The sequence below is a fragment of the Protopterus annectens genome, chromosome 11.part0 (genome assembly GCF_019279795.1).
Source record: "Protopterus annectens isolate FY-2018-M chromosome 11.part0, PAN1.0, whole genome shotgun sequence".
Classification (NCBI taxonomy): Eukaryota; Metazoa; Chordata; order Ceratodontiformes; family Protopteridae; genus Protopterus; species Protopterus annectens.
In genome coordinates, this window is record NC_056745.1 from 428,615,756 (window position 1) to 428,640,884 (window position 25,129).

General features: G+C 38.3%; 1 protein-coding gene across 3 annotated transcripts in view; it reads right to left on the minus strand.

The window, feature by feature from the left end:
• The window catches only part of LOC122815433 (leukosialin-like), a 433,912-nt gene that overhangs the window by 25,257 nt on the left and 383,526 nt on the right, over positions 1 to 25,129 (minus strand). Inside the window, exon 1 of one of the 3 annotated variants that reach the window (XM_044087921.1) lies at positions 18,605 to 18,866. The exons of 1 other annotated variant lie outside the window; for it this stretch is intronic. The gene's annotated coding sequence lies outside the window, so the exon portion shown is untranslated. Of the gene's footprint in view, positions 1 to 17,295; positions 17,402 to 18,604; positions 18,867 to 25,129 lie in introns of those variants that run through there. One more of the 3 variants, XM_044087922.1, reaches the window with a different exon arrangement.

Below are 25,129 nucleotides of genomic sequence, written 5' to 3' on the forward strand. Positions count from 1 at the left end.
AGTCTTCTAAAAACCTGAAGCTATTTAGGGAATTAGGGAAAGCAGTCAGTGTTTTGAAGTGTAATAGATTGAATTTGTTGTAAAGCCAGAACTAGGCACTTCTAGAATTTTACTGAATAGAGACATGTACAAATCTCATAACATGAGACAGCTTAGATGCCACAAATTAGGGTTCCTAGTCTTGGCCTTCAGTTATAGGGGGCCATTGGTGATTTTTGTTCATTTTGGGAGCACAGCTTTTATCTCTTGGAGTTTAGCCGTTTTTCTTTTTATTGTTGTCTCATATATATATATATATATATATATATATATATATATATATAAATGCTTCTAATAAATGTACACCAAACGGAATGTGAAACGGTTGTTTTTTTCTTGTACGGGCAATGGGTAGAGGGCAAAGATCCCCCATAAAGCACTTTATTTCTTGCTGTGGTTTTTTTCCATCAACTTCTGCTCCGACTTGTTGCACTTATTGAAATAGTATTAATCTTTCTTTCTTTTAGTTTTTTCATCATAAACTGATAGCTATCATATGGAAAGATTTTTTATGACTAAAGGAAAAATTTAAAATGGATCACCCAAATGTTTTAAGATTTTTTTTTTTTTGTGGAACAGTGAATTATTTTTCCCTGGGAAAAAAAATCGCTGTTCCGGGTGTTCGGGATTGTAAGCTTTCACTTACATAGGGCCAATGAATCAGTGTTCGCTCTTTTAAGCGTTCGCTGATTCAATACATATATATATATATATATATATATATATATATATATATATTTTTTTTTTTTTGTTTTGTTTTGTTTTTAAATTTATTTATTTATTTATATTTATTTATTTATTCTATTTTGCATTTGTTAACTGGGACAGTCCAACTGGATCAGGTCCATTTACAGTGGAGGCCCGGGGATAAAAGCTCCACATATGTTAATAGAAATACTAGAATTTAATAAATAGTTGTGAAAACTGATAATAATACATTATAACAGCAAAAATCCATCTAGTAAGACAGAAATGTAAAACAGAGGATACAACTCAACAATAAACAGACTAAATACATTTAACAATGAGAGTCATGATGTACATCATGATAGAAAGAAGTACCTCTATTAAAGGGATAAGAAAATATTGGAAGTAAACAACTGTAACATTTATATTAGGCAAATAATAAGCCTTACAACTTTCCACAGAGCTTAAGCAGTGTTTTTAGGTTATGCATGGGCAAAGTCAGGTATATATAAATATATATATACATATATATATATATATATTAATATATATATATATATATATATATATATATATATATATATATATATATATATATATATATATATATATATATATATATATATATGTGTGTGTGTGTGTGTGTGTGTGTGTGTGTGTGTGTGTGTGATAAGATCAACTTTTTGGAAAGTCAAACTTCATATGTTCAAGACCATGTGATTGACTTTCTGTAAAGTTGAAGCATTTGTGTGGCGATTGCTGTACAGTGGTGACTGGAGATTTTACCCTTTTCATCAGTGTAGTGCAATCTCAGAGTTGGCACATATAATTTGTAGGTGGTACAGTATGAGAATGCAGGGTGTCTTGTCCCCCCAGAAAAAAAAACACAGATTGTACTTGTTTTGTTAAGCTCGATGTTTCAAAAAGTTAATCATATTGCCTCAGTCAAGTTTGTCTTTCCTGAAAGTTGATCTTCTGACATAATTATGTATATGTATCTGTTTGATCTGTATCTAAATATCTATATCTCCGTATAGAGATATAGATAGATATATGTTAGAAAAGGGAATAGGAGGGAATACATTTTTATGTTATATATAAAATTTACTAATATAGAATTCTGGGGGATTTTTTTTTTTGAATGGCACAGTGATACCAGTTAATGTTGTAATGGTTGGTTTTCCTGGTGTAGTTCCAAGGGTAGGTGCTTTCTTACAGTCTTCATGTCCCTGTATGTAAGCAGGGATTTACCAGATTCTCTAGTTTCATTCTGTAAGCAGGGATTTGCCAGATTGCCTAGATTCATTCTACATTTGAAAGACATGCCCAAGATGTATGCATGTACATGCATGTGTGTGTATATGTGTCTTTATTTCTTCTGCCTGCTTGGATGCCTGTCTTTGGCATTTGATGGACGGATGTTTCATCCTGTATTAGTTCTCTGCTTTATATTCATTGCTTTTGGGCATAAGCCCTGGCTCCCCTGCCAGAAAATGCACTTGCTTGCCTACTTATCTGTCTGTCTGCCTGTCTGTCTATCTAGCTAGCTAGCTATCTTTGTTATCTGGGTGAGAGCAGTGATTGAAATGAACCAGTTTTAGACTCATCCCGGGAGTAAATAGTCAAGAAAAATATGCTGGCATAATAAAGCAATATAGGTTAAATATCAGTACTGGAAATATCAGTACAAAAATTTATAGACTAGTACATCCAGTAAATACACATAAAACTGGAGAAACGTGAAATATGTATCAGTTGTAAATTACAGCATCAAACTTGTTAGGACTGAGAAAACATGTACTATATGAAGACCATTTTTGTTATCATACATATAAGTGAAAGTACTTTTGTTAGGGTGTGTTATGGAGAAAAAGATGTAGATGGTCTTAGGATCCCAGGAGATTATTAGGATATAGACCTGGAGGTCATTTTAAGCCTAGCCATTTCATATCAATGTAATACAGTAAACTCGCTGTTAACCGGAACTCAATCAACCGGCACTCTCAAGCAACCTTCAAAAAATATTGAAGAAAGACAGTACAATTTTCATGTGTTGCACTTTCTGTTTTCCCCCTGCAGAAACATACCCTAAGCTTTTAAAGAAGTTTTAGAGTTTTAAAAAGGAGGATAGGAATAAATTTCCTCTCTCTCCAACCCGAGAACTAGTCAAAACAAACAAATAGTATAGGGTACAGTATTAAGCCTGCTTTTAATAGTAACTCTCAAGCAGCTAGGAACTACAGTAATCCGGCATCTACCAATCCCCATGGGTGCCAGTTAACTGAGAGTTTACTGTACCATGAAAATGCTAGTCAATACCCAAGATTGCATTTAGTGATGACTGCCCATGTCCAGGAAGACTGTGGGTGTCATCCACGAAAATAATTTGCGGTGCCCCATCCACTCATCCAGGTTCCTCTAAAAAAGTGACATAGAGGTACTCTGTTTCCCATGAATTGGTAGCCTCTTCCAAAGATTTGGCAGATGCTGAGAGATAAATCTGTCCCTCCAGCATGTCCTATTTAAGTTGCAGGACATATTTAGGTCCTTGGAATAGATAGTACTGGTCTCATTTGATTTACTGAAATAGAGCAATTGAGTATTATCCTGGAAGTACTTCAATGCATTTTGTGTCTTCATAATGTGCCACAACCTAGTTACAATAAATTGGGTAGTTTAGTTTCAATAAAGAATGAATGAAGTGTACTGGAGCACATTAATGGTAGTATCTATTCATGATGGCACTATTAAGGGTAAAATTATATTAAAGTAATGAAGGTTGTGATGGTAATGTAAAGAATTTTGCATATATTATTGCATTTGTTTTTGTATATAATTTTGTTTCAGTGAAACATGGCCGATTAAGCAGTGTCTTGAACTGAAATAGAATTTATACGCATTTCAAAAGCAGAATGGAATAATGCTCACATTTCACTCAATATGAATGTGCAAGAAAGCATTTCAAGCTGTTTGTAACTATTTAGGCAAATACAAATTTACTGAATATGAATGCACGAGGGAGCATTTCAAGCTGTTTTGTAGCTATTTAAGGAATTAGGGAAAGCCATCAGTGTTTTGAAGTGTAATAGATTGAATTTGTTGTAAAGCCAGAACTAGGCACTTCTAGAATTTAACTGAATAGAGACATGTACAAAAACCCATAACATGAGACAGCTTAGATGCCACAAATTAGGGTTCCTATTTTTGGCCTTCAGTTATAGGGGGTCATGGTGGTACAGCAGTTAGCATTGTCGCCTCACAGCAAGAGGTTCTCTGGCTCGATTCTCAGCTGGGTTGCCTTCTGTGTGGAGTCTGCATGTCCTCCCTGTGGCTATGTGGGTTTCCTCCCACATCCCAAAGACATGCTGTAGGTGAATTGGACACTCTCAACTGGCCCTAGGTGTATGTATGTGCCTTCTGTGGAAGGTTGGGTGCCAGACTGGCACCTTGACACTATAAAACTCCACTGCCAATCATGAGAGGACAGGTGATCTGCTGTGGTGACCCCTAACCAGGAAAAGCCAAAAGAAGAATTTTTGGCATTCAGTTATACAAACAGTGCTCATTCATTTCTGTACTGGCGCTGGAGTGATATTTTTAAAAGAAGTATTCTAATTTATATTTATTAATAGCTGCTAATAAATAACTACAGATATTTGTTAAATATTTAAAGTTGTAGTTCTAACAAATTTACATATCATCTCCTGTACTACCTTTATTAAGTGGAATGAAAGAATAGTTGTGCAAAAGTTGTGTAAAATCTTACCATAACCATAGATGTCCTTCTCCTCTATGTTGCAGTATTCTTTACATATGGGTTGTATTCCGTCCAATGACCCAACGTCCAGCCTGTATACAAAGGCTTAGAGCCACTGTCTGTACATGGGATGCCGCACGCAGGCACAGACAGCGTCAGCCATAAAATGGATGTCCGCATTTAAATTCTTCAGAATAAGAAAGCTCCATGAGGAAGGAAATTCTAAGGGGAGCCTAAGTAGATCATCCTAGGAAAGAGCAAGCTGTATGGGGGAAGGCATGATGGATAGAATACTGCAAAATAGAAGAGAAGGACATCTATGGTTTTGGTAAGATTTTACACAACTATTCTATGTCCTTCTATTCAATGTTGCAGTATTCTTTACATATGGGAGAGTGCTAGAGCTGAAAAAGGAACCCAGAACGGAAGATAGAGAAGGGAAAACTAAGAGGAAGCATTTTCCAAGAATCCATGCAGAAGTGCCCTAGCAAACCCTGCTCTGGATCAAGAAACAGTGTCCAATTTGTAATGTTTCATGAAGGTGTGAGCAGATGACCAGCAGACAGCTTCCAAGATGGAATGAGCATCTACACCCTTGAAAAAGGCTCTTGAGGATGCAACTGACCCAGTGGAATGGGCTTTGACAGATGCTAATAAGGACTTTCCATGCAATTGATAGCAAAACACAATAGCCTTAGAAATCCATATGGAAATAGTTTGTTTGGACACAGGCAAGCCCAGAGCCCTGGGATGAAATGACACAAAACCTGATAGACTTTGTCTTGTCAAGGTAAAATCTGAGTTGTCTATGCACATCTAAGGTATATAAAATCCTCTCACTAGAGGACTGAGATGAACGGAAGAAGGTAGGCAATTGGATGGACTGATTAAGTTTTACTCATTCACCACTTTTGGCATTAAGGTAGGGTTACTTCTCAAGGATACCCTGTCCTTATAGAAGACCAGAAAGGGAGGCAAAGCCATTAATGCCTGAATTTCAGAAACCCGTCTAGCAGAGGTTAAAGCTACAAGAAGCACTGTTTTCCATGTGCAGATCTTTAGGGAAGCAGAAGCTGCTTGTCCAAAAGGTGCCTGGGTATGTTGTTCCAACACATAGTTGAGATCCCAAGGATGAGGAACTGGTTTCCTGGGGTGTCTTAAGTGTTGGGAACGTTTTAGGAAAAGCTTAACTTCTAACCTGGAAACTAAGGGGGGAGGAAAGGTTTAAGGCAAGCAGACAGACATGTCAGAACAATGGACTTTAACTGAGGAGTAAGAAAGACCACTGTTGAGTAACACACAGGTAAGAAAGCACTAGGGGAATATCCATACCAAAGGGATCCACTTTCCTTTTTTGGCACCAAATGAAAAATCTTCTCCACTTGGAAATGTAAGATTTTCTAGTAGTGGGTTTCCTGGCCTCCTGCAAAACCCTTAGCATGTCCTTAGCGAATAGGTGCCTGAAAGAGATCAAAAAGTTAATGACAAACAGGGTCAGCTGTAGAGCTGGCAAATGTGGGTGAATCTATGATCCCTTGTCCTGAGTGAGCAGGTCCATCCTGTGAGATAACTTATAGTGATGACCCTTGGCTAATTGCAGAAGAAGAAGAGGGAACCAGTGCTGTCTTGGCCAAAAGGGAGTCACTAAGAAGATTTTGGGTTTGCCCTGTAGAATTTTCAACAGGACTTTATGAATTAAGGGGAAGGGGAGGAATGCATAGAGAAACATCCCCTTCCATGAGAATGAAAGTGTCCACCTTCCACACTTGAGGGTGAGGGGTCCTGACACAAAGGCAAGGAAGTCGTCTGTTCATAGGGTAGGCAAAAATGGTCCAGTCCTGGAGAACACCACCAGTGAACTAAATCCAGGAACACATCCCTGTGGAGCATCCACTCATGAAATTGTGCTATGGACCTGTTTAGTGCATCTGCCACCAAGTTCTGAGCTGAGGGAAGGTACACAGCATGCACAGCCACTTTGTATTGGGCAGTCAATTCCCAAGCTTTGATGGCCAAGTGACAGAGGAGATAAGATTTTGTGCCTCCCTGCTTGTTTATGTACCAAAGGACATTGATATTGTCTGTAAGGACCTTTAGGGGTACAGGCAAGAATAGAGGATGAAAGGTCTGTAAGGCTAAAAGTAAAGCCCTCATTTCCCTGATGTTGATATGTTCCTTCCTTTGAGAAGACCAAAGGCCCTGAACTTTCCTGGATGCAAATTTTGTTTCCCAGCCCAAGTCTGAGGCATCTATGAAGAGTTGCTGAACTGGTCGAGGAACCTGAAGAGGTTGGCCATGGTTCTAATAGAGTTGCTGCATCCACCAACCTAACTCTGCTTTCAGGCAGGGAAGCAGGGGAATCGTGACATCTAAGAGATGAGAATGCTGGGACCAAACTGTCTTTAGGAACCACTGGAACTTTATCATGTGTAGCATTGCAAAGGGCAGCATGGGAATAGTAGAGGCCATAAACCCCAGCAGTCTCTGAAACTCCCTGCCAGAATGGAAGGAAGAGGCAGAAAAGTCTCCAGGAATGCCCTGAGATAGGTTGCTTTCTCCACAGGAAATAAAACTGTCATCAAATCTGTGGGGAACCTGCACCCCAGGACTATAAGATCCTGACTTGATGTGAGGCATGACGTTTTGAGATTTATTGTGAATTCCAGTGCCTGCAGAAAAGGAATGGCTAGGTTCAGATGTTGGGATAAGAGATCTGGACCGCTGGCCAGAAGCAGCAGATCATCTAAATATGGGTAAACTTGAAGTCCTTTAAGCCTTAAATATGCAATGGCTGGGGATAGATACTTTGTGAATACCCTTGGAACAGTAGAAAGACCAAACGTCAAGGCAGTAAATTGAAAGTGTAAACAACCCACCGAGAAATGCAAAAATCTTCTGAAGAGAGGGTTTATAGGGATAGGCAGGTATGCATCCTTGAGATCCAGAGAAGCTAAGAAGGTGTGAGGAGGGACCAGGGGAAGGAGATCAGGCAGGGATAGCATTCTGAAGAAAGGCACCACCAGGAACGCATTTAATAGGGAGAGATCTAAGATAAGCCTTTAAGGGCCATCTTTCCTTGGAATTAGAAACATCCTGGAATAAAATCCCCTTACCTGCTGGTCTGGAGGGACAGACTGAATGCTGCCTTGGTTGGAAAGTTGATCCACTATCAAGGGAAACAGTTGCAGTTGAGTGGAGTGAGGTTGAGGTATTCCCTGAAAAGTAGAGAGGGTCTTCCAAGTCATAAAGTGTCCATTTTGGATAAATGAAATCACCCAGGAGTCCTCAGTGATCTCCATCCAAGCTGGTAGAGAAAGGAAGAGGTGAAGGGACAGAGGTTATGACTTGGAAAAGGGTGCAGAACATCACAGAGGACTTTGGGCTGAAAGGACTGCTGAGGAGGGGCAACAACAGCAGCAGTAGGAGTAACAACCTTGGACTGTAGGTGTCTCTAAGAAGGCTTGCAGTATCTAGTTCCTGAAGGAACAGAAGTGGAGGAATGAGCAGGTATACTGACAAAAGAAGTCTTGGCAGTGAAATTACTATGGTATTTTGGAGCCAGTGAAACCAGTTTTGTTTCTTTCGGCTTTTCCCGGTTAGTGGTAGCCACAGCAGAACTTCGGTCCACTAATGATTGGTAGTGGATTTTTACCGGCCCTGACGCACAGCCTTCAATGAAGGCATGTCCCATTTACGTATGCCTCTACACAGAAGACGCTCTAGCTGAGAATCGAACGGGACAATGTCTTGCTATGAGACGACAACGCTACCGCAGCACCACCACCGCAGTTCTAAGTGTTTCAAATCTTGGAGTTCCTTACCCTTTTCCTACAGTGATTTAAACAACTCTGCAGGTGCATTGCCAAATAGGAAGTATTGTCAAGAGAAGCCTCAAGAAATTTTGCCTTGATGTCATCAGTAAGTGGTTGGAGATGTAACCAGGAATGTCTTCTGAGAACAATAGCAGAAGCTGCTGCCCTGGCAGAGGCCTCAACTGATCGTAACTACACTTGATAGAGTGTCTAGCTACCTGGGAGGAGAATGATAGGAGAGCAAGGGCCTGAGATTTTGCTTCTGAATCTGGCAAAGTGAAAAGAGCCTGGGTGGCCTGAGTTAGCAAAGCCAGAGCATACCTGGACATGTGTATCTGGTAATTAATTGCCCTAATAGCCAAGATGGAAGACATATATACCTTCTTGGCCAACCTTTCAAAAATGTTACTTTCCTTATTAGAAGGGAGCAACTTGGTAGAGGGAGACAAACATGAGGACTTATCTGTAGGTAATGGAAACTACAGCAGGGTCAACTGAGGGACATTTAAAAAGAAATTTGCAATCCTCAGAGACCTTATAGAAATTATCATGTCTCTTTGGGGCTTGCGCTTGGGAGTCAGGGATCTTAGATGCAGATTTAAAAAAATCTAAAAAGGTTGGCAGTACTGAAGGGACTGCTGAAGGAGCAGGGATCTCCACCTGGAGAAGCTCATAATATCTCTTCTGTTCTTCTGAGATTTGAGAAGAATCTCACTTAAAGAACTCCCCCATCTTATTAATAATTTCTCCAAAGGAAAGCTCTTCCATGGGAGAATTCCCCTCCATTAGACTCCTCCTCTGGGGAAACATATTCCAGTGGAGAGGGAATTTGAGTGGAGTATGCTAAAGAGTCTTCATCAGATGAAGACTCCTCAGAATCTGTGTCATGAATTTGGAGTTCTGCAGGCTGTTATGAATTAAGGCCTTGAGACTCCAATGGCTGCACTGGAAAAGAGGCAAAGGCCGGGCCAGCTATGTGTGAAGCTGAAGCAGCAGGCCTCAAAGCCATCAGGGCCTTAATAAGGCCCCACGTAAAAACACCCCAATTTGATATTGGGGTAGAAGGAGTGGGAAAATGCCTAGTCTTTTGCTTCTTTTTCACAGGCTTATCCTGTTGGGGAGAGATGGTGGACATAGGCCTAACCGCTGACAGCTGTATGCACAAGGAAGGTGGAAAAGTTCCTGAGTCTTCTGCAATAACTAACTGCTGCTCCCCCAAGTTGTCTGAACTGGACTTCTGCATAGCCTTGGACATGCTTGGATCCACACTCCTGATGGCTTCCATCCAGGTTCCTGCCAAGGGAGCGGACCCTACCTTAGATCGTACTGCTGGGTTTTCATCAACCTCAAAGGGTATGTTGGAGGGAGTAGGCACAGCTAAAGAGGATTCAAACTTAACCTTGCTGACCTTCTTCTTTACAGATGGTTCAGAAGCACTCGTGGAACTCTCCATAGCATCCCTAGCCAGACATTTGAGTCTTTGGTTTTCTAAGCATAGATTCAAGACTGACAAATGACTGTGCAATGTTTTGGGAATGAAGACCTGACAAACAGAGCAGGACCAGTGGTCATGAGTAGGCCCTAAACAAAACAAGCACAGCTCATGACTATCTTTTTGTGTACCCTTCCTGGATGACATTAACAAAACAAAAGGCAGCATCAATATATTAAATCCCCTATGGGATACTTATCTGAAACTGTAAGATGAACCAACGGGATCCAATGGCAAACCAAACCTATGAGTCAACCTTTCTGAATAGCGGTGAAAAACGTTCTGAAGGTGGTACATGCGGATGTCCCTTTTATGACTGACATTGTCTATGCCTGTGTGTGATATCCCACTTATAGGCAGTGGCTCTAAGATTTTTTATACAGGCCAGATGTCGGGTGGTTGTGCAGAATACAACCCATATGTAAAGAATACAGCAACATTGAACAGAAGGACATCAGCTGCTCTAGTCACCTGTCTGCAAATAATGGTTGACACTTTAGAGGTTTAGAAAGGTGATTTCTACTATATAATGTTGCCTTTGATTTTCCATAGCTACATTAATGAAAGTAACACTTTACTGTCTCAAATGAGAATACTTACTAGTTTCTTTATGTAGGGGTGCAGTGGAATGCATCCCTGCCTTTTCTATAAAAATTTCTTTAAAAGCTAGTAGTTTCAAAATAGAAAGTTTCACTTTAGCTGTTGTGTTTTTAGTAACATTTTATTAACATCAGCAAGACACAGTCTCAGTTTTTAAAATTCTGTGTCGTGGGTAAAAGTGAAAATTACAGAAAGACTATGGTTGTTCCTATGACATAAAAGATGAAACAAAATACTTTGAAAAAAAATGTGAGATTTTAGTTAGAGAACAGTTGGTGGGACTTTCTTGCTCTAAAACAATAAAATAGCAATGATGAAACTGAAAGGTACTGATTGATATGAGGGCACTAAACTACACTCATGACAAAACAGTGAGAAGAAATAAGTTTGGGATCAAGTTAACTGTGGTAGAGGGTGGAGTTTCCTTTAAGGTAAGAGAACATGAATAGTGATTATCTTAAGAATGTACTCTATATGGCCATTAGCTGAACAACTAGCGTTTCGTATTAAGAATGCATTCTGTACACAGTTTTTTTATGCTAGAGTCATAATAACTTAGTTTACTGATGAAGAAGATACTACGCATAGGTTTTGGTGTGGTAGAAAGCCAAGTGGCTGAATTAGATTAATTTTAGATTTGGTGAGCAAATTATGTTATCTGGACAGACTGGACAGCTTTAAATGAAAGAGAAGAACTTTACTGCAGAACCAGTGTCACTCTCGATGATTAAAGGGTTCCAGTAATATTAAATACAATGGCATCAGAATCTATAGTTTTGACAGAGCTTGTTAGCAACCAAAAATCTTAAAAAGTATATCCAAAGAAATGTTAGAGAAAAGTAGCTGTTTTTATATGAAGAAATGCAATGGAAAAAAATCATCAATGCTAGGCTAGTAATAAAAACCAGGAGAGTATAGCAGAATACATATTCTGCAATGACAGAAGATTATAATAAAGGATAAATTCTACAAACTAAATACCATGAAAGTAAAACTTAGAAAAGTTTTGCTGAGGTCAACAAGTAATGACCAAAGACTATAAAAGTGGTAAACAGCAAACATCAGTGCAAGAATGTGGCCTAAATTGTATACAGTAAACTTGGTAAACTTGAAACATGACACATGCAGGAGAAAGGCATGCCAGTAATGATATTTAATGAGACCAGATGGCCCAAAGGTAACAGCTAGACAAGTGGACTTGTGGTAAATCAGCTGATCCAGATGGCCCAAAGGTAGCAGCCAGACACGTGGACTTGTGGTAAATTAGTTTGCATGCATGAGAGTCCAAAGGATTTGGCCACTGCCATCACCAACTCATTCTGCTTAACACCACAGTGTGTATGACCTTCCCACTGACTAAAGGTGGGCTGGTGATAATGGTCCGAGAGAATGAGCAACAAGTATCATAGCATAAATAAGAAGACTGACCACTATAAATTATAAAGGGGCCCCGAAGATTTGCAAAGCATCTTTCCTGCAGCCGATTTTGCAAAGGGATTTATAAAGTAAAACTATATGACATATTACTGTGACTCACATTATCAGGAAGCCATTAGTTATACATGGTATCCTAACTTAAATTAGCAAAATATCCAATCTAAAAGCATTGTCCAGGATACAGAATCTGAATTTTTGTATCACAATTTTTGAACACTGCATACCAAAGTACTATAGAAAGCATTGAAGCACAAATCCTGTAGAATAAAGCTGAATTCAAATATATCCCAGAATGTCTATAAATAAATGCATTAGATTTGTAGTGAATGTGGTATAGATTGTAGCACAGTCACAGCATATGCAATTCATTTTATGTTTACTAGATTACAAAGTTTTCTTTTACATAGGATGTATAGAGGATACATAGTAAGTAACTGAAATTGCTATGCTGACACCATGTATCACTGGGAAAAAGTCAATACCAGGAGAAATACTGCAAATTAAACAAATTTTTGAGGAGCACAAGCCTCTTTACATGCCCATAACTTTAATTTTTTAAATGTACAGTGACCCCTTTGGGGAAAGGGGAAACTTCCTCCCCCAAAAACTACTGCTGCTTCAAAGTAGTAAACAATAAAGCTGTGACATGTCACTGACATGGACATGACTGTACAGCTTCAAGTAATCTTGTTTTGTGTAAACCTGTGTAGGTTAAAACCATATATCATGTGTAGGATGTCAGTGTATTTGTGCTGCAGTTAAAACATCGCCTACTGTCTTCCATAGTCCTCTCTAACTGGATCCGTAACTGCGCTATCCCTTCCTCTACCATTACTTAATATGCCTACTGCTCCTCATCTGCCCATCTCTAGCCCCTGCAAAATATTTGATTTTTCTGCTGAACCCTATTGAAGACTAACTACTTAATTTTTCCTCTCACTTCATCATTACCTACTAGTCATCTTCCCTCTCTCTTTTATTCCTCTAACCAGATTGCATTCTACCGTTTCATTTTCATATACACTACAACTTTCTCATTAAAATCAACTCCTGAACTGTACGCTTACTCTGTAGTTCACAATTTATAAATGAATTAACCAAGAGGCCCGGCTGGCATTTGTTAATTGATCTGATAGCCTGTACTATGACTCTGATTAACACTGTTTATAATATATTACCTTTATCTGCTTTGAGTAATTTGTAATCCAGTTTACATTTTATTCTGAATTATTTTCTCTCATTGTATAATTCTCATTCACTGTATTATTCGTAAAATGTTTTTCTCTATATAATTTGTAAAATGTTTTTCTCTGTCATTTTAAACCTGGAGCTTTTATCCCCGAGCCTCCATAAAAAATGGGCTTTTACTGACACAGTGGACTTTCCCGGTAATCAAATGCCAATAAATAAATAAATAAAGATATATATATTCCAGTTTCACTTTCCAAGCTATTGCGCCTCCAAATGTCTCTCAAAAAATTTTAGACACAGGTACTTTCTCACAAGACAAGGCTAGATACTAGTAGTGAATGAATTTAGGATGGCTTAAGTTTGTCATTCACTGAATAAAATGATTGCTCATTGATAGCTTTAGTCTACGTTGTCTCAATGGTGTTGCTCATATCTCAAGTAGAACATTATTCTGGGTTCAAATGCTGTTAAATGCACTTACACGATTCTCACCTGTATTTCATAAATATGTTGTTATATATTATTTGTAGAGATGTATGATGCTGCTGCTATACCTTTCATCTGGGTGCTCATAACAAACTGACTATGGACAGAATGCTAGCAGTTAGTTGTCTAATAGAAACTGGGTATCTCTATTTTCTATCATATTGTATTTTGTATGATTGATATACAATGTATAGGCTGCTATAGAATGCTAATAGAAACTGTATGTCTTTATTTAATTTTCAGAGTGTTGTTATTTAAAATATCTCTCTGCAGGATGCTTATGGTGTGAGAAACTGTACATAGTGTGCATTTGTGCAATAGATGCTTAATGAAGATTACTCTGAAAATGGAAGTTACTTTTCAATATCAGCTAGTTTCTCTTTCTTACATAATAGCTTTAGTTACACCATTACCTCATTGTTCTTCAAATTTATTTTGGCCTTTTTTATTTTATACTTGTGACTGAAATGGTACTTTTCTCATGAAACATACAACTTCATGCAAAGCTCTGGACTGTGAAAGAAATGGAATGGGAACGTATGCAGAATGTTGTAAGCCATGTGGCCATATTTAAGCAATGTACAGGTTTTAACACAAACCTTCAGGTTACAGGTTGTAATGAGAACTTAGCATTTTCCAGCACTAAAACTGGCAGAGATTGATTTACAGTCACACTCTGTATCAGACATCCATCATAGTGTCTCATGTCCTACACTGGGTATACTGGCATGCCAGTTCACCCCCTAGTCCAATGTCTGTATTTACACTAGAGCCAGCAAGGAACCTAAGTGAATCCTGGGGCTCTGCTGTCATTTTGTAGATGGGGGGGGGGTTATATATGACCTACAGCTTTTCCCTGTCCCCTCCTGTGCACTTATCAACGCACGGACTGAGGGTATGTTCCTTTTTTGGACCATGTCTCCTCTTTACTGAGTGTTTTCAATAATCCCCCCCCCCCACAGATGGACATGTCCATCCTTCACTGCCACTCTACCATTCATCCAAGCCACTAATAACTGAGTTGCTCAAGCCACTATTAGAACCCAGATTAGATAGGCCATAGTCAAAATTTTATCATTGTATGCCATGGAACAGCTTCCCAATTTCTACCAAAATCTTATGTTTGAAACTACCATTTTATATGACTGTCTAACAACTTAACTTCAGTATAATGTATGTTGAACCTGGGTCCTTCTGATGACTTTTATTGCAGTGAAAAGGCAAGTACCATAAATGGTGTCATGCAATGTGTGGAGGAATGTATTTGTTTTCATATTTGTTGTTTGTTAACTAGTTAAGTCAGCTGATCTTCCATAGGTCCTTTCCATTCATACATTAAGCCACATTGGTAAATAAAATGCAATATATATGGTGATTTCTTTTCTTTTTCTTTCTTTCTTTTTTTTTTTTTGTTTTGAGGTTGGGGTAGCTAGAGTACTTTGAAGAATCTACAGACATGAGATGTAAGGGTGTGGGGGTGTAGCTCCTACATCAAGCTGCAGGAAACTTGCCCACACCACAAAAAAAAACTCCATAAGTGAGCAACGATTGTTGATATTCAATGATCTCTTGTAGTTTCTTATATTTTGCATAATTCCACAAGGGTCTCGGAATTAGAATAACAGACTGTCCTGCATCAGTTTTATCACTCACAATAGTCATCACAGCTGAAACTTCTGGCTTTCCTAGCTGATAACCCTAAATTACCTAAATAATTTGCCTGCACTGGGGTGGATAGACAGGATGCAGTAGCAAAATGCAGTGGGATCTTGGAAAAAGTGAAGAGTGTTGCACCTGCTAAAATTTGGAATTGAGATACAGCAAGTTTAAGGTTGCGCACATCTTGTCTGTGATCCCTTGAGTTAAGCACAGAAAGGGAAGGCACTGTTCTAATGGGCATTAACAAAGACGTCTTAAGAGGTAACTGTGTAGCTTACCAAGGCTGCAAAGCCAAACTGCTTTCTCCATTTAACTGAAAGTACAATTTGCGGTCAAATGTGGTGATTTCCCTGAAGTTGAGTGCAGCTTCTGAGTTACGGATTTTTTTTTTCTCTCTGACATGTGGGCAGTCTTAGATTTGCTTGTATTAATCAGAGGATAATTGGGACACCCCCACTCCAAGAACATGAACATTTTGTGTTTATTTTAAATATTCAGTTCACTCAGGTAACTAGTAGCTGGATGCCATGAAGTGGAGTTGGTGTCAGACAAGTGGATTTTAGTCCAGGATACCATAATCCTTAGTTTATTACTCTTGTTGTCATCAGTGGGATATATAGTTTACCAAAGCTGGAAGTTAGGCTGTTGGCATTTTTCAATGTACAGAAAGGGCTAGCTGCAGTATATGGAATTGTTTGACCTTTAAGTAATTAGTAAGACTCCCCTGTTCCTCACAGCATTTTGCATTTGGTACAGATGAGAAGATAAAAGCACTATACCGGATAGAAATGGCAACCAGAGAGATATGAAAGCATCACAGTTAAAAGGGCATTAAAATAATGAAGAGGTTGCTTAAAATTCTATTCAAGGAGAGCATGAAAGCATAACGCATGCTCTGCTCCATAAATTGGGTGACTGAGAACTAAACTAAAATGATACTGCAGGTACCTCCAGTGGCTATTGCAGGGTGCAGGGAGGTGGGGGTTCCTCTCAAGTTATGGAGCAGTACTGGGATTAGGGAGCATGCCTCAAAACTGTGGGTTATAAAAGTGGATGCAGGGGAGCAGTGTCACACTGCCAGGGCAGTAGAAGTCAGTGTATGCAGATGACTGACTGTGGATATGGTGTGTACGCTGCAGACATATTACAGGAGTACATGAATAGGTCAGTGAGCCCGAACTGAGATTAGTATAAGCAAACTTAGCAACAACACAACAGCAGCCTGAGCTAGGGGTGCGAGGACGACATAATGGTTAAGGTGTTTACCTTAAAGACACAAGGTGCAGCATTTGATTCTCACATGGGGTAACTGCCTAGGCTTCAAATGGTCCAAAAGGGCAGTTAGCCTAGTACTAATCTATAAACCTATAATCTATAAACCTATAAAACCTTTTCAGGGGATTAATGAAGCTTAGTTAGAAACCCCCTCCTCATAGCCCCAACCATTTTGTGTCTTCATTATAATGAAGGAGTGACATTAGCCCCACGTGCAAAAATGGGAAAAGAGGTTGTGGATAGATGGATGGATGGATGGATGGATGGATGGATGGATGGATGGATGGATGGATGGATGGATGGATGGATGGATGGATGGACGGGCAGATGGATGGAAGGACGTATAATATAATTATTTGGAATTGCAAAAGACTCTTAGTTGAGATTCTAAGTATGGGTATCCAAGTCTCATCAGCAAACATTTCATTGTTCTCTGCAGTTGTCAGTAATGAAATGCAACCACATTTAACATAATCAACAACATGCTAATGTATATCATAATAATAATATGATTCATTATGTCCCTTTACAGTGTGAACTATCATCTTAAAATATCACATAAACTAAGTTCAAGCTGTTTATCTTTAACCAGCACAATATTCTTTAGTCTTCCAGTTTTCTCACCTTCTGTCAGTTGGTAAAAGGTAGTAAGGGAATATATTTCTACCAACAACTAGTCTATTAGTATTATCACAAAATATCATTAGAACTTGAAAGAACATTTTATTAAGGTTCATTCCTTGAAAAGAACAGCACTTCTGACAGCCTGACTTGTCAGTCTTCTGTATCAATACTAACAAACAATTAGGGCAGAGAAATACTGTTAGAGCATATATTTGTTTTAGAACGAGTACCCTTACCTTCCCATCCTTTGCATCAAAGTCAGACTTGTTCGTGTGCACAAGAAAGTACTCTGCTTTTATTATCCACCCCAACTCTAGTCATTTGTACAGAAAGCATTGCCCTGCATTTCCTGCCACCAGCATTCTTATCTGCCAATGTATGATAAGCATTTTGTAACGGTGTTGTTGATTCTGTTCCAAAAAGCAGTTTCCTGCCTTTCGTACCTCTAGCATTTAAACTGACACACCCTGATCATCTCTGTACATAACATTTATACCTCTTCCTTCTGTGGAAAGTATAACCTTCTTCTCTGTCTCTCAAAGTTTAGAATCATGCAAAATCATAAACGATTATTCACATGTTTAAACATTTTAGAATGACAGATTTTCTAACACCCTTTCAGGTTTATTGATTTAAAGTTAATTTCTTTTGCTGACCTTAGCAGGTTTGGGACTGTATAATACTGAAGAATCATGTTAGGGTCATCCATCCTAATTCACCTTCTGTTAAGTTTCATTATGTCTTTTTATCTGTATGTCTGTCCATCAGCTGTAAGTTTGTTTCTAGGTGAATGGTGTGTGTGTGTGTGTGTGTGTGTGTGTGTGTGTGTGTGTGTGTGTGTGTGTGTGTGTGTGTGTGTGTGTGTGTGTATCTGGGTATTTATTTAGCGAGCTCTTAACACTTGTTTTGTTCCCTCTTCTTGACTTATGTTTCTGAAAAAAAAGGATTAAATAATCATATCAGGTAACAAGAACTGTTAGTGGGACACTCATTCTGTTTACAAATATTAGTTTGGATTTCATTTATATTGTTTCTTAAGCTGCATATTCTATAGAACGTGCTTCCAAGTAAAGATCTTGTGTTCCCTCCAGACTCTATATTTCTGCAAAAGTCCATCCAGTTTGCGGACACCCTGCAAAATTGTCACTTTGAATGGCCAAAAATTTGGAAAGAATGTACCTTCCCAGCAATACAGTTACTTTATAACAAAAGTTATTACCTTCATCTTGCATAAAATAAAATCAATAAAAAAATATTTCTAGATGTTTTACTCATATTGTATAATTCTGTTTTTAGCAGTAGTCTTGTTAAGCCTATGCCTTAGGTAGCTATGATCTAAGCAGATTAAGGAAGACAAGACAACAGCTGTTTGTTTTGTTTCTCTGTCAGGAATGCAGACTGGTTTACACATTACCTTGTTAACACATGGCCAGGCCTTCAGGGCTAACATCTTAATATTAGTTTCTATGACAAAATAATAACAAAAGACATTTGTTACTGCCATACAGAGTATAGAAAATTATGCAGGATTTAAACCTTGCTTACCATAAAATCAGTTGAACATCTTCCCCATTTGAACTGGCAAAAATGCTTGCTCTGTCAGAAGACACCTGGCCAACCCGATGAAGACAGATCTGTAGTTACGACTGTGGCTGAATTTTCTTCCCAAGACAGAACTGTTCTCCCCCTCGTGCTTATGTGCACATGTGAAGATGTTCTCAAATTTAACCTTTCCTAGAGGACCCAGACATCACAAAGAGTAGAGACTGTTACCTTCACTTCTTCAACAGTCTATACTCTTCATTTCCTCTAGCTTTAAGGAAAAACTGCACTGAAGAGGAAGTGAATGTGTGATGCTTATTGCGGGCGTTAAGACCATTTTCATCTATTACTCTCTGCCTCACTCTGTTTCTTTTCTGTCTCTCCCTTTTGTTATTTGTGTTTTTCAGTCTTCTATACTCTCAGCAAATGTATTATAATGTAGGAAAACCCAGAACTAGCCATAAGTAAAATAATACCTATTATATTGAAGTCGTTCTACCTATTATTTTAAAGTATGTTTTCTTAAGACTCTAAAATGGAAGTTAAGAATGAATTAATTGTTGCATATATATTTTAAATAAATAAAAGTAAACAGGTTAGATTCATTTTCAGAACCTCTTTCAGAACTTTCTGTGAAGCATGCAAAGCTAAACTTGAAAAACTTTACTCACCCTTCTGAATCTTATTAAATGAAGGATGTTTTAAGAATAATGAAAACTTCTGTAAAACTGCAGGTTTGAACTGCATCTTCCCCCTTATTATTCTTTTTTTTTTTTGTTTGATGCACTTAAGTGCCAAGTTCTCTGATAATAAAACTTGGATAAAGTTCGCAGTCTAGCATTACCAGATTACCAAGCCTAATTCTGGGCTCCAAATGATTATGAGTCACATTTGAAAAAGGGAGTATGGTTGTGTCTCACATTACTGACAGTCGTTGTGATGTCTTCCTCACATGTATCGTCTTTGAAATGTTTCTGATCTAGTGCAAGCGCTTACTTTGCAGATGTGCTTAACTATATTTGTATGTATTTATTGCTACTACTGAATATATTAGGCAAACTAGCCTTCGAAGGATATGTTCCTCTGAAATCTTTTCAGTTATGCATCTAACCCCAATACTTCACCGACTATACAAGCTTCTCTATCTTGTGGATAAAAAAATGCTTCTTCACCTCCATCCTGAACTAGATCAAAAATTTGAGGAACAAGCTTAGACAGTTCAAGACTAATTGACTGAATTATATTTTATTGATGTTATCAAACAGAAAATGTAGTTTGCTGAATTTCTCCCTGTAGTTAAGTCTGGCTCAGAGGCATACAAAGAGGAATCCCTGACTCTTATCCGATGACCAAAGACTGATTACTGGGTTGGTGGGGGAGAAGCTGGGAAGGTTGCTGATGTTGTTTTAGGCTAACCTACCCCAAGGTACTATGACCTAGAAGTAACTATATAAAGTTGAGTGGTCATCAACCCTTTCCCCCGACTTGTATGGCTTTCTTTTCATTCTAACAAGTCCCAGCCAAATAATTGTAATGTACTAATATTCAGTGAAGAGGTCTACAGTTTCATGTAGCTGACCAGTTTGTTTTGTCACGTCCCATCCTTCACACACTACTGTACTTGAACTGTCAGTTTTGTTCAAAGAGATAAGACTGCAAACTTCATTTGGTAATTCTGGGTTTGATTATTTTAGTCTGCACTTGCAGATTGTGCATCTGTAGCAAACCGCTTGAAGAATGTGTGTCTCTGCATCTCGCCAGAAACAAAAATGCACCTCCACCTGGTTATCTGGTTAAAAAAGCAATACAATTAAAAAAAAAATCCCTGTATCATCCATGTGGAATATCAGGCCATGTTTCTTCTCTAAGATGTATATAATAACATTTCATTATACTTTTTATCTCTCAACCATTTATCATCCCACATTTAGATTTCCATTTCAAACAGGTTCACTTGTTTCTTGTTCTGGCACTGACTCAGCTCTGCATGCAGTAGTTTGGGTGAGATCTCATGGATCATCATTACATGTGCAGGTAGAATGAGAATATGGTGATGCAGTCATGTTTCATGTCCATCATGGTAAAGTCAGGCCCTCTTACTTTTCTAGCACTGAATCAGAACAAAATACTTCACCTGCTTTGCCTTCCTGTGATACAATGTCTCATCGCTAAGCACTACCCCACTCCCTCCTTTGCATCACTCACAAATGTAGTTGCATGAAAACATTGATTATTACAGCTGAAAAGGTCCACCTTTCCTGTCGGTTCCCTTATGTACAGGATAATCTGAAGATCCTACTTTATTAAGAGGTTAGTCCAATCTTGAAAATACATAGGAATTTCCTTATATCGGTCCGCTGTCCTATGTTTTCTTATATTGTGATACTGGCTACAACTGAAACAATTTAAGGTGGCATTGGAACAGTTAATCATTTTTATTAATTTCCCATTTTTAGTCAAAACAGGTTAATTCAGCAAGATAAAACATCCACGACAACTGCTTCCAGCGACCAGCAACCACACCAAGCCTAGGAAAGTATGTCTTTATTACACACTGACTAAGCGCTTTCACCAAATAATTGGCTTCTTCAGAGTCAGTGTCCACAAATTAACATAACCATTTTATACAAAAAGCTAAATGACATCACAATCACATTCAATTAATTAATGCACTGCATAATGCAATGGGTTAGTTGTACAAAATTGGTGTAATATTGGTTGTTTGATTGAATGGGTGTGTGCATTAATTAATTGAATGTGATTGTGATGTCATTTAGCTTTTTGTATAAAATGGTTATGTTAATTTGTGGACACTGACTCTGAAGAAGCCAATTATTTGGTGAAAGCGCTTAGTCAGTGTGTAATAAAGACATACTTTCCTAGGCTTGGTGTGCTTGCTGGTCGCTGGAAGCAGTTGTCGTGGATGTTTTATTCTCATTATTTTACCCTGACTTGGGAGTAGTTTTGTTTTGGTAATTCAGCAAGATTATGGGACTGCAAGAAAATTTCTCCTTATTAATCTCAATTAGAAAGTGTGGAAATGTGACTACGGGGGTGCGGGGGCAGGTACTGGGGGCTTGTACTCTTGCAAGTTTTTTTTTTTAAGTCAGCTTAATGGACTGTCATCTTTAGAGATGTGATGTTATGCTGCACAATGCTTCCCAGATGGATTTTCTTCTGCAAAGCCTCTTAAATTTCCAAGTATTCCACAATGCTTTTTGTGAAATAAAACGTCTTTATATCGTCCGTGAGCAATTCCTTTACTGTCTTCAGATTTTGTCTTTTTGTTCTGACAAATGTCTTATTCGTTTATTTCCTTATTTTTATTCATGGCAGTCATGTAGGCTTGGCTGAATCCCTCATCCCTCTTAGGTACTTGACTGACTCGAGCATGTCTCACTCCTTCCTCCTCTTCTAGACTGAGTTCATGCTTTAAGATAAATGGAAATATATGTAAATCACTTTCTGCTGCTAGTGTATACACCTTCAAACCAATATTTATTTGTTCCTCTTTTCTGAGAGATAGCCATCCTCTTTACCTTGCTTCCATTGATATTTCACATTTGTTTTTGTTGTTGATATTCATATTTCTAAATTCTTATCAAGGGATTAAGCTTACCTGCAGCCTACTTCCACCAAAACACAGTCTGCTCCATCATGGATTTGTTTTCTGTTTAAAAACATGCCGAGGGATGTCACAATATCTTTCACTGGTTATGTCCTCACCCTGAAATGCAGACTTCACAGTATCACCCACCTACGATGCAGCCTACATAAACTCCTGCTCCTTACTGTGACAGATCATTTGACTTATGACATTTTTTAACGACTGTGCATTCAGTTTTAGACAGAGGTTGCACATCCATGTCAATCAAACAGCTATAAACATTGAATTCCTCCTATTCCTATAGATTTAGCAGGCCCAGATATGAAAGCCAAACTTGCCAGGAATAAAAATGTACATAGTACTGCATGTTATATTAACAATATCCGATATGCAGTAATTTAAGCCTCCTAATTTTATTGTCTCCTCCTGCTGTACTGAAGTTTTCTCCAACTTTTGTCCAAGTTACTTGACTGCTTCTGATGTCTAAATCTATAATATAGAATTCTTATTGTTTGCCCTACTGTTATTTAACTACATGTATTCTCTAGTTCTGTTAACATAAGCCACTGTTGAAGTGGGTCCAATTTAGATTAATCCACAATTCACTTATGAAATAATAATGCAGTAAGTGTATAAAATGAATATGTGTTCTGGTACCAGCCATGCACATTTTGTTGGTTCCTTTTCTAAAGAGCCCCTTCTTGAATATGAGATCTCAAGCACAGCACACAATATTCTAAACAGGGTCTTTTTAATGGTCTACAAAATGAGGAACAACTTCTTGTTTACTACCACTAACACATCGTCTACATTCCAATATTTTGCAAGTCCTCTTTACTGCTTTGTCGTACATCTCACTTACATTTACTTCCTCAGATATAACTACTCCTAATGTTTTTTTCTTTCTTTCATCTTCTTCTTTTTCTTCTTCTGCTTCATTTTTTCTCACTTTTTTTTTTTTTTTTGCTTTTAATAATTTTTCCTGTGTTAGTCATTCTGTTTCTTTTTCAGTCATCTGTTCTGCACCTTCCGCTGTAGGAACTTATAGCCAAAGCTTGGGTCATCAGCAGAACTGCAAACATTTTCATCTAGGCCTTACACAGTACCAAGGTATAAAAACACTGAAGAACCGATCCCAATAACGGCTCCGTGTTAGTTCACCAAGCACCATTCTTTCATCTGTGCAGTAAGCACTTTCAATTGCTTTCTTTGTCAATAAATAGTTTTATTCTTTGTCAATAAATAGTTTTATTTTATCGGCTGTGGTTGGCTGGTTACTTCTTCTCTACGAATTACTATCGTTTTGGTTGTTGTACCAGCCTTTGACTTTAAGTGATTTGTTTGTTTCTTTTCATCCATTTCCCATGCCCCTCTATATTCTGTTGCCTAACCAGTTGTTTTAACCATCACATCATGCTGAAATCTATTCCAAGACTATTGGTTTGTGCAATGATCTTTTATGCAGCACTGTGTTGATTTGCCTTGCTAAAGTCTGGCAAGGTCATTTATAGGTTCATAAGTTGTTACTAGGCTAATGAGCACCAGGGCACTTACAAGTCTAGCCATGCGTCCCAAACCCATTTGGATCCCAAGTTATCAGGAGAATCTGTATGGGTGGGGGCCATGTTAGTAGGGACGCAACTAAGGGATTTGTGGGGGGGGGGTTAGAATAATACTTTGTTATTGATGGCCTCTGTCCGTAGGGGACATGGGGGCCAGACCAGGGATAAATTTGTGATTTCCCATCCAATTGTCCCAGTTTTGTTTGAATAGGGTAAGGGATGAATTCTGTTTTACATGGATGGGGAGCCTATTCCATAGTGCAGCATCCCTTTGGGGCACATATCTGTTTCTCTAGCATATTCTGTTTATGAAGTTCAGATCCCTAGATTTTTTTTTTTTTTTTTGCATATATGCAACAGATCCACCAGGACTGGGTCTCAGGAAGTCCTTTAAACCTGACAAAGATCCCCTAACAGCAGCCTGTATGAGAATGAATACAAAGACTGAGCCTTTAGGAGATCAGTGTAGGACAGGGTATTCATACCCTGAATTCTCCTGGTGAGAAACCTTTATGGGCAAGTGGTTAAGTACATGCCAAAGGAGGCATTGTATTCAATGATAGGTCTGATTTGTGGAGAATACGTGTGTGTGTTGTACCTTTATTAAGCATTTCCAAGGACTTAACATGCATATAAATAGCAAGCACGTGCTAGCTTCTGTGCCATTTTGAGAGTACAACCAGAAAGTGAACATCTATGAGAAAGATAGTCTGTTTATAAGTTTATCTACGTTAAAGTTATTTGTCTCAATTTGGATGTGTGTGTACATAATAAAGCTGCTTGAACCAAACCCACGCATGTTTGTCTATTCCATCCCGACAAGACAGATGAGACGAATGACATGGTGCCATAACCGGGTTTCAGGGACTGCTTTTCAGAGGCATGAAGTGCAGAGGCAATGATAGAGGCAGTATAACGGAAACAAGAGCAAAAATGGGCTAGAAACAGGCTAACTGGAATGAAAACTTGCACGGATGATTATTTTATTAAAAAAGATAAAAGGGAGCATTACAAGGGCACACGATGCATTACTAAGGTAAAGAATAGCACAGAAACATTTATTAAGCAAACAAAAGTCATAAAAATGTTATTACTTAAGCAAAATGTTCGAAGTTAAGATATTTGATAAAATGATTATCAAAAGAGCAAATAAGTGGTTCAGAGGTACCTCGAAGTTGCAAAATGAGCATGTTTAGAGTAAAATGAGCACAAGAAAAGAGATTGCCAAGGGCAAAACAAATATAATAACGAGAATAAAGGGCATATCAAGTGTAAATAAAGCAAAGCAACTGCATGTTTTTGGCAAATTTCAGTGTTTTGGCATAAACAGTTATTTCACATTAACTAGAGCTCTGCAAG